Genomic DNA, 13283 nt, shown 5'->3' with positions numbered 1-13283 from the left:
AAATAAGACCTGACCTCGGCCCAGCAAACATTCACTTCAGTTATCTGGGTTGCCCAGGTTTATGGCTTACGGAAGCGACTGCATCCAAGGCTCCCGGGTCTGCTGTTTGCTCTCCAGGTCTCGAAGCACCAGCTTGTGAATCATCTCCCAGCTTGGGAGCCCAGCCTAGGAAAGGCAGTGGCCTTCCTTTCCCATCCACTAGGGGATTAATTTCATCACGACGCTTCTGGTTCTCCGTTCACACGTGTGCCTTAGAACGCTTTTCAACATACACAGTGGCTCATAGGCACAATGAAAGTCCCAGACTCAATTCCAGGATCACGATGAAAACAGCAAAGCTATACTCAGATCTGGAGCCAGAAGAAAGATGCATATTATTATTTTTTTTTTTTTAGATTTTTTTTGATGTGGACCATTTTTAAAGTCTTTACTGAATTTGTTACAATATTGCTTCTGGTTTTTTATGTTTTGTTGGTTGTTTTGGCCACGAGGCATGTGGGATCTTAGCTCCCCGACCAGGGATCGAACCCGTGCCCCCTGCATTGGAAGGTGAAGTCTTAACCACTGGACCGCCAGGGAAGTCCCAAAGATGCATTTTTAAACATAGTCCTTTCACTATGTCCACGATAGGAGATCGTGCTTCCTATTGCCTACCTACGTGAAGCCTGTCTCCTTGCAGAGCCCCACATGGCAGTACCTGAGAGCTGGGAGTGCTATCATCTGTTGCCAGTCTACCGGGTATCCCGGGGGTCAGTAGGGACAATGGTGCCCCACCCGGATGTTCTTTACCAGCCGCAGCACCCATCCTCTAGCTGCTGTGAGTGGGAGCTGCTAGTGGCTCCCAACTGCCCCCTTCTGAGCAAAGCCACCTGGCCTGGGACGTTAGGCCCACCCCGTTCACGGGCAGCTCCCAGCCACCGACTGCCTGAGAGAAGGTACACAAGCCCTGTCTCTAGAGATGAGAGCAAAGCCAGGCTCTATCTGAGAGCACGCCGCAGCTTGGCAACAGCCCCTGCCCCATCGTGCTGCCTGCACGCCCTCAGCTGTTTCCCCTGAGAGCCCTCCTCCGATAAACCCCACACACTAGAATCCCTGCCTCGGGCGCTGCCTCTTGGGAACCTGCCCCAAGACACAAAGTTAGAAGCAACGTTAAGCAGTAGAGTAAAACCCTGCAAGGAGGCGCCCCAGGATAACAAGATTCTGTACGCAATGCAGTTGGTGATGGGTTCTGCCTTCAAACAGAAAGGCAAAGCTCGCATTCGGGGGGTGAGGGATGGAAGGAATACGGACGGGAAAGTGAGGCTGGACCAGGAAAAGGTAGGTAACTGTGTCTCAGCAAGTGACACAGGGAGGGGGGAGGAGAGTTAGTCCTGCAAGTCCCCAGGATTCTCCCGGTCTAGTCTTGGCAGACAGGCCAATAAAAGAGGTGTCAAGTCACCAGGAGATTCCTGGAATACCCAAGCCACCCAGGGGACCCAGAATGGTCCCTGTTGACATTTAAGCCAGAGAGGGCCACTGCCACCAGAGAATGCCACCAGACACTGCACTGGGACAGATCCGGATCCCACAGTCAGACTCCTTGAACGCCTGGCCAGGTAGTTACGTAGACTCGCCCCATTTTTCCTTAACTTCATTGGCCCAGAAGTTTACACGTTTGAACCATTTTTTTGGCCCTCACGTGCATACCACGAGGAAGTTGACTCTATGAGGATTAAGGTGGCTAAGTTCAAAGTGGAAAACAATGACAGCCTCATCAATTTTCACCCGTTCAATTTTCCAAATCTTCACAAACCCAGAGAGAGGAAGACCAGTATGAGCTTTCAGTGTGTGAGCAGGTGAGAAAGCCTCAGCGAACCGTCCATAATGTCCAAAGAGAAAGAAGATCACGGCGAAAAGATATGTCTACGCTGCCAGGGTTTGAGGAAGGCCACGACTAGGCTCTCTTTTTTTTTTTTTTTTTTTTTTGCGGTACACGGGCCTCTCACTGCTGTGGCCTCTCCCGTTGCGGAGCACAGGCTCCGGACGCGCAGGCTCAGCAGCCATGGCTCATGGGCCCAGCCGCTCCGCGGCATGTGGGATCTTCCCGGACCGGGGCACAAACCCGTGTCCCCTGCATCGGCAGGCGGACTCTCAACCACTGCGCCACCAGGGAAGCCCACGACTAGGCTCTCTTTGATGTGTGTCTGCAATTGCTCTGATGGAACCACCATGGAAGTCTGGGCCTGGCTGAACATCCTGTTTCTCCAGCTTCAACACCAGAGCCACCTGGCCTGTGCCCTTTGTTACTTGGTCCCCCCAAACTAGACAACACAGATGAGCACCAAACCACACCCTGAAAAGCCTCTTCAACTACACCGAGTAGCACGGATGGCAGGAACCTGTTGACCACAGCACTTTAAGTTGCAAAACAGTGTGGTATTTTAGGTGCCCCAAGCTTTGAGTTATGCTTTGTGAGAACAGTTCCTCCTCTGCAACCCTGGGGCGAGGCAAGATTTTATCAGGGTATGAATCAGGTAGAGGCAGGCGTGGGAGGCCATCAAAGGGATAGCTCTCTGTCTCGTTGGAGATCCCCGAGGGGACAAGATCAATAAAGTCTAGGGGAGGAGACGAGCCACAGGGACAAGAGACCTCATACTCTGCTGGTGCCCTTGCCACTGGAGGGACCACTTCGGAGGGTAATTTGGCAACATCTACAAAGCTGAAGAGGAACAAACCCTTGGATCCATGAATTTGGTTTCTAGCTGGCTACCCTAAAGCAATGGTTGTCAAGGCCGGCTGCACAGTGGAATTTTCTGGGGGAGCTTAAAAAATATGCAGGTGCCTAGTTCCCAGCCCCGGTGATGTGGATTGAATTGGGCTAGGTGCAGCCCGGCCCTGGGACGGTTCAAAGCTCCCCGGGCAATTCTGATATGGAGAAAAAGGTTGAGATCCAGCGCCTCGAGATCTTTTTTCTCCCATGTGCCATAAGGACGTTGGACATAATTGCTTGTGGCAGCACTGTTTGCAGGAGCAAGAAATGGGGACTAACCTAAATACCCATCAATAGGAGGGGGCATAAATAAATTGCATTGAATTCCTCTAACAGCATTCCTCAGGGCAGTGAAAGATGAATCCAGTAGGGCCATGCGGGCCAACATGTTTGAGTCATAAAGCAAGTTATAGAAGGACACATACAATATTATATGATTTATGCAAATTTTGAAACATGTCAGTACTGTTTTTGAATATATACATATGCAGTAAAAGTATTAAGACAGATCGAGGCGAGGACTGATCAACACCAAAATGAGGATAACAGTTACCATTGGGGAAGGAGGGGGCAATCAGATTACAGAGGGGACATGGGGCTTTCAATTCTAACTGCAACATTTTCTTTCTTTAAACAAATACAAAGCAAGCACGGGAGAAACGTTAGCTTTGATAGAATCGGAGGGTGGGTACATGGCTGTTATGCTATGCTCAGGTTGAAAGCCTGCACAACAAATATTTAAAGCTACAGAACATAAAAATGATCAAGCTGATAAAATGACTCAACGTAAACGTAAGCCCGCAAGTTCATCATAAACTCAACAGTACAGAGCGCGCAGGTAGTAACTCCTTGAAACAACTGAAACCAAACGAAACCTCGCACAGACTTTATTACCGAGGCTTTATTAAATCCTCAGAACAACTCCAAGACATTGGTTGCTTGCTATCAAATGCTTCCATGTGTATTTAAAACAAAAAGGCACCTGTCAAAGGAAATGAACAGGGTACTGTACATTTTGCATGTTCCCATCCACTCAGCGAGCATTTCTTTTTTGAGAACCTATTGTGCGCCTGGCCCTGAATGAGGTGTAGGGTTTCCCTTTTATCTCTTCCCAATCGTGAACCCAAATGACCACGAGTTTCCCTTTTCATTGCTAAGAGTCCACAAAACTGTGCTATGAAGCACAGAAATGATTTTTCTTACGCCATTTTGGTTTAAGGGCATCAGACGTCTCCAATTATCCACACAGAAGGTTCTGGAATGGAGGGGGGACATGTCCGGCAAACAAGCTTACCTTTACGAGAGAAAGACAGATGGAAAATGGAGCCCTGGGAGGTGGAGGGGGGTGGTAAACAGAGCGCAACAACAAGCCTACAGAATCCGGCACATGGGGAGAGCGTTTTACAAAACTACACAACTACTTTGTAGTTTTACAAAACGACAAAGGTTGAAGTGAGTATTTTAATCGGGCGAATTAAGTGGTATCCAGAAGAATGGGCGACGGATGCCAGTCCTTGGGGCCTATCAGCTTGTTGCCAAACCAGTTCTCCCGGCGGGGCAGCTGGCAGCGTTCTCGTGGACATCTGCTTGCCAAGATACTCACTGACGCAGTCCTTTGTGGGCTCACTGGAGCTCTGGTCTCCATGTCCCCGAGCGACAGAAGTTTCTGTCTGGGCCTTAAATGTGTAACTGGACCTAACTAAACCACTTTCTCTCATCTTTGCAAGCTCCTTTTTTTTTGGCCCTGAAGAGTAGTCAGAAATAGATGTCTGCCAAACCTGCTGGAGAGGGAGGAAGGTCAATGGGAGTGGGTGTCACCAAGAAACCAGGAGGAATCGGGGATCCTTGGAGGAGGAAGGCCACAAGCCTAGTTCTGGGAGTATACCCATGCCTAGGAGTGGAAGATGCCGCACTGGGCTTGTTACCCCCAGATCAATTCCTCATCTTCCCCTGCTCTGCTGGGCATCACAGGGAAGCCTCACCCCTGCAGGCTGCACCTTCCAGGGCCTTTGGCTGCCGGCTAGGCACAGCTAATGGGAGGGCCTGAGAGGAGGCTGGAGGGCGGAGGAGGGAAGAAGTTCTCTGGCTTCCCTCGTCATTCTCTGTTTGGCTTCTCAGCTCTTCCACAGTCAGCGTAACCAATTCCCTGTGTTAAATTCTCTCTTTGTGAAATACCTAGAATGGTTCCATTATCCCGGTTAAATGCTGAATGGTACGCACACTTGGAGGCGGCTCTGTACCAATGCGTTTACAGCTGGCTTATATGTTACTCTTCGCTGGTGTGGCATTTGGTTTTGAGTCAGAAGACCTAGCCTCATTTTCCTGCTCTCACTGCCGAGGGCTGTGACATTGGCCATTTACATAACCTTTCTAGGCCTGAATTTTCTCATTTTTAAATGGAGCTGACAGTGTCTACTGGACTGATTGCTGAGAAGCTTAGATGAAATGATGTATAGGAAAGGGCCTCTGTATCTATAGAATGCTAAAGAAACCTAAGCAAGTATTACTATACTCTCAGCAATATTGTTGTTATGAAGTTTTGGTCTATGGGTAACATTTTCATAAAACGATTCATTTTATAAATATGAAATGTTTGCTCTTTCCTATCCACTCACCTCTAAAGGGCAATTTTTATAAGATATTTTAAAGTGAATATTTCCCTTTCTTTTATAGAAATGTTTACCATGTAAATACACAGCCAGGCCCAGCTAGAAGTAGGATTGCTGAGCTCTGTTGGAACAAGCCCTAGGTAAACACAGTGTATCATGTAATGGATGTGTGAGGCAAGCCTGGGGAGTGATGGGCGGTGGGGAGGGCGGTGTGAAACATTCACCTTGGCCGTCACAATTCCCTGGAATCATTAAAAATCTTGAGTTCTGCCTCCCTGCATGGCTCAGTTGTAACAGAATCCCTCCAGATTAGAAAAGGGAGAAGTTGTCCCAAACTGTCTGACTACCCTTGAGCTGAACTGACTCAAACTTGCTGATCCATGGTTCCAGCTAAAGGTAGACGTGACCATCACCTGTCCATGGGATGCGATTCTAGACACACACACACACACGCAAAGTTGGTTTGTTTGTTTTTTTTAAGTTTTCCCCCCACCAGTCTTCTGATACCTACATCAGGGGAAAAAACAAACTTTAATTCCACGATCAAAGACCCAAAGTCCTTAGGGAATGGAATGCTTTGTGATCGCTGATATAGGGTGTTTTGCCTGGAAGCAGGCTCTTAGGAGACAGGATATGTGATGTCCCGGGAGGAGAAGGATGTCACAGAAAAGGGGAAAAGATGCGAAAGTGAGGGGCTGGAGCACCCGAGCCACGCTTCCCACTTCACAAGTTTGCTAAGCACTCTCAGTTACCATGATCAAACCAGAGGGGAAAAGATTTGCAAAGCGAGTCAAAATTATTAGAAATCAAAATTATCAGAGCTTTTGAAAGATGTCATTCCCTCATATTTTGCAAAGACAGCCAAGTGGAATTAGCCCAGGAATTATTTACAACCTGCTCTGTACTCCATACCGCAGTTACTGCCTCACTTGATCTTTCCATGATATCTCTGGGAGATATGCCTCATTCACCCCATTTCTGAGATGAGAAAATAGAGGCCTATATAACCAGTAAGTGGGCAAAGGTGAGTTCACACCGGGGATGGCTGACTCACAGATGAACGCACTCCCCGCCCCTCCTGGTGGGTGAGATCTTTGAAATCACAGTGGGAAGCTCTTCCTGGTTGGCACGCTCACTCTTCCGGGTGAAGGGGGCAAATCAGGGTCCCTTAAACTGTGATGTGCCTATAGTGTCACCTGGAATCTCATTAAAATGCAGATTCTGATGCAGGAAGTGTGGGGTAGGACCTGAGATTCTGGATTTCCAGCAAGCCTTCCAGATGCTGTGGTCCAGGGACCCCACTTGGAGTAGCAACATCATACATGTCCCCATCGCCTACTTTTCTCTTTTCAGCCATTCACTCGTTCAAAATGTGCTGTGATTACTAAGCACTTACTCTGTGCTAGGCACCGTGCTGGGAGCTGGGGGTGCAGCCATGGACAGGTAGACCAAGCCTTTTCTCTCATAGGGCTTACATGTGGCGGAAAGAGACAAAAAAAATCTACGTGGAAGTAAACAAGTAAATAATACATCCTCAGATACAGGCTGGAAAGCACAGGAGGGACAGAGACTGGGAATGAGGTTCTCTGACCCAGCTCCATGTTCCTGGAACACTGAGCCATGAGAACCAACTGCTGCTAATGGCACTGCTGAATTAAGCCTCTAGCAATCCATAGAGATTTAGTGGCCCATCTGCTATATAGAAATCAAAGTACGGGATGAAATGATACAACGTCTGGGATTTGCTTCAAAATAATATGGGAAGGGTGAGGGTACAGGTGAAACGTAACTGACTGGAGTCAGTAAGAGTTGAAGCTGGGTGATGGACACCTGGGAGAGGGTCATTGGATTCTTCTGCTTACTTTATTATATGTTCAACGTTTTCCAAAAATTTAAAAAAAAAAAAAAACAGAATTCAAGTATGTAAGTGGTTTGAACATAACAGCTGCCCTCAGAGAACTTACAAACTGCCGTGCAACCTGATTCTACATCAGGGGTTCGTAACCTAGAATTCAGGGGGCCCAGGGGCCTGGAGGGGAGTTTGACATCTTACTTCACTCATCTCTAACTAAAGGGTTGATACGAGCAGGACTCTGTCACCAAGAGAAACCACAGGCATTTTCATGTCCTTGTCACTGTCCTTCCAGGGATCTCCAAATACCACTCTTCTAACCCTTCAACTACATCTCGATCGTTAGCGAGTTAATAAGAAGCTCTCATTTCACTACATCACAAATTCCTATGTTAATATTTTAATAACCCTGTTTCTTTAGTCACTGTGTTTAGTAACTGCTGGTCCCTGGTAATTCCAGATGTTTTTACATTTTCAAATCTTAGTCGGGGAAGGGTCCAGGTTTCGCCAGGCCACCACTGGGGTCCATGGCCAAGAGAAGGTTAGGAATTCCACCTCGAGGTCAGGACACAGAGGGACTGCACACCTGCCCGGGAAAGCGCTGTCCCGCCCCACGCCCCTGCGTGCCCACAGGGGGCCTGTGCTGCCGGCAGCGGCAATAAATCTCCCGTCCCTTCCCCCTCCAAAAAATGTAGGTCCTTCAGCCTTCAAGCCCAAATGTCACTGTGACTGGAGCACTGAGAAGGGGGGAAGGGGGCTGGAAGCATCTGGAAGCCTCCAGTGTCTTGGAGATAAGCCCTGCCTCTAGTACGAAAGAGAATTCAGGCAATGGGTTAAGAAACGTGGGGCAGCGGGCCAAAGAAAAGTACCACTCTTCTCTGCTTGCCCTTTCTGGATTGTGTGTGCCTTATCTACGGGGATCTCTGCCTGTAGCGAAGACTCCAGAGTGCCAGGGCTGTCGCAGCCAGATTGTGACAGGACAGAAGTTGGGAGGGAGGTGGGAAGGAAGGGCCGGGTGACACGCCAGCAGAAACGGGTGAGGAGAAATACTTGCACCGGGTTTTTGCTGGCTTGGAGATGTTTCTGAACCGGTTGCAAGGGTGGGCGGATACACTGGCACAACTTCCCCAGCTGATGGGCAGCAAGTACAAGGTTATGTTCAGAGCTGCCGACGTGCGCTTTGTTTGGGGGTTGGGAGCTTCCAATTCCCTGGAGCTCCCCCAAACCGGTGGCTTCGGATCCTCTCCTGTCTTTGGGGTGAAAACATTGCTATCTCGTCAGCTCCAGGAGACAGAGACTTGTGGCTTGGGGACACCTGTTAACACGACATAAAGAGCCCCTTCGTTTCCCCGGCCTTTCATCCAGCACTCAAATCACAGCCATGCAACTGGCCTCGCCCTTCGGAGCCTGTAACCGGACACCCTGGGACAGCCAGGGCTGCCACAGTACTTGATGGAGGAAGCCAGCCAGGGCGGGGTGCACGGGGGGAGGGCCGGGGACACTCAGGGATATGCCATGTCATGAGAAACTAAGGACTTGGAGACCGTGGGAACTAACGCGCAGCTATCTGGCCACAGCACACGGCCCATGCCAAGGCACCAGGGCGCAATCCCCTGGCCGGAAAATAAATAAAGAAGCAAAGTAAAAGGCTGCCCTGTAGGGTGGGAGCCCTAACTCAGAAGCCTCCCAAGGACCGAAGGCAGAATGAGGAAGAAAAAGCCGCCTGGTAGCTGCTGAGTGCGTTCCTCATTCAGAGGAGAAGTTCCTGCCAGGAGCCAGGCCTAGGCCGCTGTGCTGGCTCAGCTGCTCCCCAGCTGTGTGACGTGGCCAAGTCCCTTCACCTCTCTGAGCCTCAGTCTCCTCATCTATAGTAAACAGAGAGAGCAAGACCTCCGCTACCTGGGCTCCCACAAAAGTTAGATGAGCTAATACCTGTGCTATCACGCAGCCGACCTGGAGGCGCTCCTGTGTCTCTCAGCACGCTTCCTGCTGTCTGGAGTGGGAGACCAGGGGGGTTAAGAGAGCAGGTGTTGTGACTGGACTGCTGGGGTGTGAATCCTGGTTGGGCTGCCTCCTACATGTGTGTCCTCCTGCAAGTTCACTGGTAATTCTGTGCCTCAACTATCTTATCTGTAAAATGGAGCTTAAACACAATGGCTCCTACCCCCTGGGGTCGTCACGAGGGTTAAATGAGTTTATTTATATAAAATGGTTAGAGCGGTGCCTGGCACAGAGAAACAGTCAATAAATGGTCACTATTATGGGAGTCTGAATTATTGCTCAGTGATCACCCATTGCCCTCATGGTCCCACTAAGGGCCGACTATACTTTACCACCTATGGCTTTTGGGCTCGGCTATATGACTTTCTCAGCCAAGGGGAAGTTGGAAAAATCTGATGTGAGCTAAAGTTTCATATGTGCTTGAGCTGCGGGGCCTGTCCTCTTGTGCTTCTGCCATGGCTGTGAAAAGAATGAGCCCCGGTTAGGCCACTGGTCCTAGAAGGACAGAAGTCATGTGAAGCCGACTGGAATCAAACCTGAAAACCAGAGCCAAGCCCGGACGAGATGAGCCCATCTGCAGACCTGCAGCTCAAAGCAGAATCACCACAGCTGATGTGCAAAACTGAAAGCCTAAGAATAATACTAATTGTTCTAAGCTACTGAGTTTGGGGGTTATTTGTTACTCAGCCATGGCTGACTGCTAGTTATTATCATTAGCTTTACAAGTCAGCTACAGCTTGGATACTTTGGAGGTTTTAATGCTAAACCTTAAAACACTCCATTCTGCTTTTGGACAACACTCATTCTAAAAAAGAAACAAGAAGAAGAACAGTTGTCTTTCCGCTACAGGATATATAAAACAAGCATCTGTTCATTCACTCAACCACCATTTACTGAGCACCTACTACACACAGGCACCACACTAGGTGCTGCAGAAACATATGCTTCAGCACCATCCGCATTTAATTCCTGCAGTGAAATCATCTTCCACTGCCTAACATGCTGATTCTTAGAAAGCCAAATCGTGCCCTGTGATGCCTGAGTCCCGGCCAGGGGAGGGAGGCTGGCATGCCATGATCACCACTGGAATCCACCAAAGTCTTTAGCCAGGCATGTGTCTGCTCAGCAGGAAGGCTGTCAGTGTCCAGGATCCTCTCAGCTCTGTGGAAAGTTCTACAGCCTCCAAGTTGCCACTGATGTTCAGAATCCAAAGCACTGCCATCTTTCTCCTGGCTAAAACCCAGCTCACACCTGGGATGGGAAAGGCGGTAAGTTGTATTTTCTCTCTCTCCCTCAGGCTAAAGCAATCCCGGTCTTTAACAGCCAACTTCTTTTCTGAGGCTCGGGGGAATTGCAAAGCAGTCCGTCTGGAGACTCCTCCAACAAATGATGCTCTTTAGAACCTGGCAGGGGCAGGGATCAAGGGCCAAGCCGCTATTTTATCATCCCTTCGATGTAGGCCATCTAAGAGCCTATTATCCAACCTGCGCCAACTGGCGAAACTCCAGGTCAGCACATTTCAGAGTCAGACGGCACCTGAGAAGCCATTTCACCCGTGCTGGGGATAAAGAAAGGGTTTAGTCTGCAGATCACTCCATTTGGACTCCACTATGAGCCCTGGAATAATGGGCCTCGGGTGCAGCATGTTTACAGCTCTCTAGAAGGCATATTTCTCTTCTTAAGCGCAACACAGAACGTGGTAGCGTGAAAACAACCGGTGAGTGTTTATTTCTTCTAAACACTCACTTGGTTTCTGGAAATGTAAAATGTCTGTCCCCTAAAGTCTGAATTCATGCACACAGAAGGCTGAGGCTGGGGACCTCGTAGACCGATTATAGCACAGTTACCTCAAGCTCTAAATTGGCCGTAAACCTCCGCGCGTACTTTCTGTCACGCTTCTTACGAGGACAGCTGTAGCTGCCAGTGTGTGCCACATGAGACATTCTCACCAGCGGAGGCTCAAGGCGGCAGGCGGGCATCTCACGCCACTTATTTGGAAACCACGCCAATCTAACGCTGCTGCCTTCTACTCTCAGGACAACGTGGGCTTCTGTATTAGTCATGTCTTTTTATTCTCTATTTCTGATGCTTTGACATCTTGGGGGCCTTGATGACCCCGGAGGGACTGCCTCTCCCAGGGCTCGCTAATTCGTCGAGACAGTCAACAACTCCCCTGGGAGCCCATCTCTCCGACGCAAGCTAACCAATCCACAGCCCAGACTCGCACCCGCCTCCTTTATGGACTCTTGCTCTCCAGGCCAGTCTCTACCTGCTCTCAGCACTCCAGGTCAACTAGGGACAGCTCCTATACTCCAGAGCCCGGTGACATTAGTCCAAGTGGCCAATCCTAAATCTGCTTACTCGGTCTCACCCGTGCTTTCCCTTGGAAACCACAGTAAAAAAAGCTTCTGCCCACCGTCTTCCCCTCTCCTTGACCAACCTCGGTACAGTATTTCTCTTTCTCTGATTTATTTCCCTAAGCCTAATATGCTCTAGGTCTAGCCACATTGCCGTAAATGGCAGACTTTCATTCTTTTGTTTATGGCTGAGTAGTAGTGCATTGTATATTTCTACCACATCTTCTTTATCCATTCATCTGTTGATGGGCACTTGGGTTGTTTCCACGTCTTGGCTATTGTAAATAGTGCTGCCGTGACCATTGGGGTGCGTGTCTCTTTTCAAATGAGTGGACTTTCGATCCCGGATAACTCTTCGGCTATAGTCAACACATCAGCCTTGGATACTGAACTTGAAGAGATGAAAGTGCTGGTTGATCTGACGACTGGGAGCCAAAGGATGCCTCTGTCAGCTGAGTTACTATGACGAGGGCATCAGCTGCACGGAGACAACCCTTCCTGGTCCCTTGTCACCCTTTCTTTCTCCTAGAGGGATGTGTCAGGAAGGATCATTTCAGCTGAACTCTATGGTGCCCTGAGGTGAACACCATAGAGTCTGCCCCTCGGTGGTCTCAGGCTTTCTGCTTCCAGCTTCAGCAGAAAACCCCAACCTCCTTTCTCCCATGTGATTTTCAAACAAATCAAGAGCATTCATCACAGTGTTCAACCTCTGAGTTGCCCACTCTAAAATTCTGATAGATTCACTGAGGCTCTCAGATCAGATATAAGCATTATTCAGAATTCTTCTGCAATTTCCCACAGTGCTTTCGAGTCCACAGAAGGCCTGTGACTATTTCCTTTCCCAAACAGTGGCATCTGTTTTACTTGACATAATCATACGCGGAGCACCAGTGATATGCTAGTGAATGTTTAACTACTGACTTCCCACAGGAAAAAGAAAAGGCCCTAACCTGTAGCGTTTGCTGATTTCTGTGACGTAAATACTCACACCTTGGCTGATTTCAAGCTATCAAGTTGATGTCACCGAACGCCAAGTTGGTAAGACATGTGCACGGTTGGCTTCTGTGAACCGGTACAAGCTGGCTCCAGGACACCACAGCCCGGGACCCAGCACCCAAACGTGTTATGAAAAAGCTCATCCTTTAATAGTTCTCAGAATACCAAAAATTCACTACAGGTCCGTGATGAATAACAAGTGATTAAGGGTATTTGCGACCCAGCTGAACAGCAAGATCTTGGGAGCTGATAGCATTGTACCTCTTCTGGTCAAAGCCAACTGCTGGAGCAGCAAATGCTGGGCTCAGGCAAAAAAAGACCGGGCATCCACCACAGTCATGAAAACTGCACACAGACGGCACAAAGCTCATTCCGCTACCTAGCTGTCAAGCACTTTATACCGGGGAAGCATTCCCATGGTTTATTCCTCAAAATAACTGTGAGGCTCATACCTCCAGCTTCCCCAATGCCTCTGAGATGAGCATCAGCTTGGGGGATGCATTGTTGGGCCTCGGTGTTATTTCCGTTTGATCGTACTTATTATTTATTGACTTCACCCTATGCTAGATGTATTTTCTGTCGACTCTTTCAAAACTGTTCCAGGACACCAATAGATAAACAAATCAATATCAGTGAGATGAATGAACGAACGAAATGCAAACACTTGGTAAACTGCATGACAGCTGTCGTTATGACTAAGCACAGCCCACCCATCGCAT

The 13283-nt window shown here is 48.9% G+C and overlaps 1 protein-coding gene across 1 annotated transcript in view; it reads right to left on the bottom strand.

The window, feature by feature from the left end:
- Window positions 1-13283, bottom strand: part of NHS (NHS actin remodeling regulator) — a 349404-nt gene that overhangs the window by 234970 nt on the left and 101151 nt on the right. The gene's annotated exons all lie outside the window — the stretch shown is intronic.

This window comes from Orcinus orca, chromosome X, assembly GCF_937001465.1.
Source record: "Orcinus orca chromosome X, mOrcOrc1.1, whole genome shotgun sequence".
NCBI lineage: Eukaryota > Metazoa > Chordata > Mammalia > Artiodactyla > Delphinidae > Orcinus > Orcinus orca.
This window is presented reverse-complemented; position numbering and strand designations above follow the sequence as displayed.